Source organism: Pongo pygmaeus, chromosome 14 (genome assembly GCF_028885625.2).
Source record: "Pongo pygmaeus isolate AG05252 chromosome 14, NHGRI_mPonPyg2-v2.0_pri, whole genome shotgun sequence".
In the NCBI taxonomy this organism is placed as follows: domain Eukaryota; kingdom Metazoa; phylum Chordata; class Mammalia; order Primates; family Hominidae; genus Pongo; species Pongo pygmaeus.
Window position 1 is genome coordinate 26,095,166 of NC_072387.2, and position 5,023 is coordinate 26,100,188.

The window sequence follows — 5,023 nt, forward strand, 5'->3', positions numbered from 1 at the left end:
CTCCCGAGTAGCTGGGATTACAGACACCTGCCACTACACCCGACTAATTTTTGTATTTTTAGTACAGACAGGGTTTCGCCGTGTTGGCCAGGCTGGTCTCAAACTCCTGACCTCAAGTGATCTGTCTGCCTTGGCCTCCCAAAGTGCTGGGATTACAGGTGTGAGCCACCGTGTCTGGCTAAACCTGATATTATATCTTGTCTGTGCATTTTTGATTTGTATCATTTGTATTTTTTATAATTTGTATTTGTATTTTATATAATTTGTATCACCATTTTGCATGTTTTCTGAGTACCAATCTCACCACACCATCATGAAGTATGAAACTCTAGTTCACAGCTGAAGGAAGGGAAACACAGAACTTTTCAATGTCACGTCCGAGGCCACATACTGAGTAAGCAGAGAGCCAGGATGGAAGGGGCCCTTAAATATGAGGCGGCTCTGCCCCCACCTTCGCAGGTGTTGGGGCATTTGCTTCCTGTGACACCCCAGCAGGTGTGGTTATTATCCCTGTGCATTTTATGAGGAAAAAACAAAACCTGGAGACGTTAGATCACGTCCAAGAGCTCGAATTCAAATGTGGGGCTTTCAGGTGCGAAGCCCATGTTCCTGGACTCTACTGCACTGCATCTCAACTCTGATGATGAGAGCAGAAGAGTTGACAGAAAGCTAGGAACAGGAGAAGGGAAGGAAGAGGGAGAGACAGAGGCAGGGAGAGAGGACACAGGAACAGCAAGGCCTCTACCTGCACAGCCCCTGGGCCCACCCTGGAGAAAACACTGTTCTTGGAAGACCTGAGCAGCTGGTGAAGGGGGACAATGGGATGCACATCTGTATTCTAAATCAGCCTAGAAAGCAGATCAGAGCATGAGAAAGGGTCCAACATCTGTATTACTAATGATAGTGCTTCCTACACCTGCCGCCCAGAGATCCATAACAGAGAGGAGGGCCAAACAGCAGCGGAGCAAAGTGAAGCAGGGAGCCAGCTTTCTGGGAAGAGCCGGTGTAGTTTGGGGGCTGTAGAAATTAAGGCAGCCTCCCTTACACTTTTCTGGGCCTTTGCTTTGGTCCTTTGGATGCTGGGGTAGGCAGAATAATGTCCCCCCAAAAATGTCTACGACCTAACCCCCAGAACCTGTGGCTATGTTAGGTTACTTGGCAAACTGGGGATTAAGTTGCATATGGAATTAAGTTCTCCGACCAGCTGACTTTAAGATGGGAAGATTATCTGTGTGGGCCCAACGTGATCACAAGTGTTCTTAAAAGTGGACGAAGGAGGCAGGAATGCAGGTCGCATGATGCCACATGAGAAAGACTCAACCAGCCCTCACTGGGAAGGAAATGAGCCTCGCCTAGAGCCTCGGGAGGGAGCCAGCCCCACTGACTCTGCCATTAGCCCAGCAATACTCATTTTGGACATCTAACCTCTAGAACTGTAGGAGAATTGGCTGGTGTTGTTTGATGCCACTGCATTGGCAGTGACTTGTTACAACAGCACAGACAACTCACAGGGATGGCAAAGGGAGGGACAGTTTTTAGGATCTCTGCCTTTCATCTTCCCTTACTCCCTGTCAGGAGCATCGCCAAGCAACCACTGGATTCCACTCACTGCTTTCCACCTCTGCCAACCGTGTGTTCTCAGAGTCCAAGCAGCTCTAGACTGAGTCCTGGTGCGGAGGCTCCTCTGCCACGCAGCAGACCCAGAGGAGCTCTGCTCTGCCCAGACCCAATGCCAGCTCAGAGCAACCTACAGAGGCAGCAGTGGCACCGGTTGGGGGCGTGGGGGAGAGCCTGGTTTTGTGAGGCCTGAAGCTCTTGAAGGGAAAAAATGCACAAGTACAAATATCAAGTTAGGTATGAATGTAAATATTGATTGAGAAATGAATGCAGAGACTTCCCTCTGGTCCTCCATCTATAGAAAGGGGAATGCACTGGGCCTGAGTGGGGGGTACTCAAGTTGGGCCAAGGGCTGTGAGGTACCTCGCTCTTGCAAATTTTCCAGAAACACCCGACCAACCCCTTGGAAGGCCTTGGAAGGCCATGGAAGGAGCCCAGGCAAGTGAGAGACCTGATGCACATGCCTCACAGGTTCAAATTCAACCCTTCTGTGGGAGGTGGAGGGAGTGGGTGGGAGGGAGACAGTGGTCCCATGCAGACTGCCCATGACAACAGATAGAGAAGAAAACAGGACCAGGCACTGTGGCTCACGCCTGTAATCCCAGCCCTTTGGGAGGCCGAGGTGAGCAGATCACGTGAGGTCAGGAGTTCAAGACCAGCCTGGCCAACACGGCTAAACCACATCTCTACCAAAAATACAAAAAACAAAATTAGCTGGGCGTGGTGGCAGGTGCCTGTATTCCCAGCTACTCAGGAGGCTGGGGTAGGAGAATCACTTGAACCTGGGAGGCGGAGGTTGTAGTGGGCTGAGATGGCACCACTGCGCTCCAGCCTGGGCAACAGAGCAAGACTCTGTCTCAAAAAAAAAAAAAGAAAAGAAAACAGAGAAGAAAATTATCTCATATATATATGTATATAAATATATACATATACACACATACATATATACATATATATATATTCAGGAATATATATATATAGTCAGGAAAACAGGCTTCCTAAAGAAAGCAAATTGTAAGCAGGAGAATTGCAGTGTTAGAAGTTTACGGATATGCAAAGCATCTTTTCTCCAATGGGCCCACAGCACTGTAGCTGACTTGCTTAACAGGCAGCATTCATGGTCTGTTAATCACCTACTTCTTCTGAAAACAGAAAAATCATTACTGGATGGTGCTGGGGTTACAGTCCTATTTAGGTTATTGTGACAATATCCCTACACTAGCATTGCATCCTTGTCTCACAAGACACTCCCTCTGGGGCTACACCTGGCCTTATTTTTTTATTTGTTATTTTTTTTTGAGAGAATCTTGCTCTATTGCCCAGGCTGGAGTGCAGTGGTGTGATCTCGGCTCACTGCAGCCTCTGCCTCCTGGGTTCCAGCGATTCTCCTGCCTCAGCCTCCTGGGTAGCTGAGATTACAGGCGCTTACCACCATACCTGGCTAATTTTTGTGTTTTTAGTAGAGATGGGGTTTTGCCATGTTGGCCAGGCTGGTCTTGAACTCTTGATCTCAGGTGATCCGCCTGCCTTGGCCTCCCAAAGTGCTGGGATTACAGGCATGAACCACCATGCCTGGCCTCATTTTTAATTATAAATATGTATACTATTAATAGCATCTGCCCCTTTTTATCAGGTATGGTTATAAAAAATAGTGCATTATAGAGACCATAGAAAGTAAAATAAAGGACTAAGAACTGTCGCTCATGTCTGTAATCCCAGCACTTTGGGAGGCCAAGGCAGGAGGATAGCTTGAGGTTAGGAGGTCAAGAGCAGCCTGGGCAACATAGTGAGATCCCACCTCTACAAAAAAAAAAAAATAGTCCCAGCTACTCTGGAGGCTGAGGTGGGAGGATGGCTTGAACCTAGGAGGTCAAGGCTGTAGTGAACTGTGATGGGGCCCCTGCACTCCAGCCTGGATGACAGAGAGAGACCTTGTCTCTTAAAAAGAAAAGAAGGTAAAATAAATAAGATTCATCTGTAATTCCAGAAATAATCATTGCCACTTCACTCTAGTCTTTCTTTAGGATCTATAACCGTGTTGTCCCTACCTGTCTGGCTTTTCACATCAACCCTGTGAAATCTGTGTTGCTTGGGGACCTAGCAGCAAGGACAACACTCTGCCTTTGAATAACTGAAGCGGAGCTCAATGAAGAGATTACTCACTGGTCATCTAGAGACCACAGGGACAGTGCAGGGACTGTAAGGGGAGACAGAGCGGGCACCTCCCTTTGCTCCCTGCCAGGGCTCCTCGGGTGGGTAGGGCCGCCAAAGTTCAGGCGGATAGTGGAGCCCCTGGTGGTGTCAGAGGACTGTCCTGTATTTTGGTTACTAAGTCAACAAGGCCCGAGAAAGTCCTCTGAGGCTGGATTTGGCCCATGAGTCTTCAGTTTGAGACTTTTGTGGGGTACTTTTTCTTCTTCCTTTTTAGAGACAGGATCTCGCTCTGTTACGCAGGCTGAAGTGCAGTGGCATGATCATAGTTCACTGCAGCCTCAACCTCATGGGCTGTAGTGATCCTCCCTCCTCAGCCTCCCCAAGTAGCTGGAACTACACATGTACACAATGACAACTGGTTTGTTTTTTGAGTAAACTTTTTATTGACATGTAATCCATACACACAAATCTAATAAAGCCATTAAAAACTCCCATTTTTCTATTTTTTAAATGTGACCTGAAAAATTTCTTAGAGTTGAAGTTAATTTTAAACATGAAAATAACTTTTATAAAAATTATGAAAACAACATACACTCACTTTAGAAAAATCAGAAAATAGAGATGAGTATAAAGAAGATAGTTGAAATCAAAGTAACCTTTAAGTTAGTGATGTCCAAAGGGTTTAGACTGTAAAGGACCAGATAAAGAAGGTAGGGGCTTGAAGCCCCATAGAGTAACTCTACATTTGGTTTAAGGAATCAGGAAAGTTCTTAAGTTAAAGTTTCCTGCATTAGTTAATTTCAGGCATTAGTTAAAATTCCAGGATGAAGTGTTTGGGGGGACTTTTGAATAATTTTGATGTTTGTAACCATCGGTGGATATAATCTGTTTTGCGTAAAGCTTAACTAAGGCTTTAATTAAATGAGTTTTTGAGAAACTCTTTTGAGGACTGTTGTTTTTAGCTTCATAAAAAGAAATTATTAAATACACTGTATTTAATTTTAATAAATATGGGGTATGCTTACATCTGTAATCTCAGCACTTTGGGAGGCTGAAGCGGAGGATTGCTTAAGCCCAGGAGTTCAAGACCAGCCTGGGCAACATAGTGAGACCTTATCTCTACAAAAAATTATAAAATAAAATAAAACAAAATAAAATAATAAAATAAATTGCCAAGCACAGTGGTGCTTGCCTGTAGTCCCAGTTAGTAGGGAGGCTGATGTAGGGGAGGCTGAGATGGGAGAATGGTTTG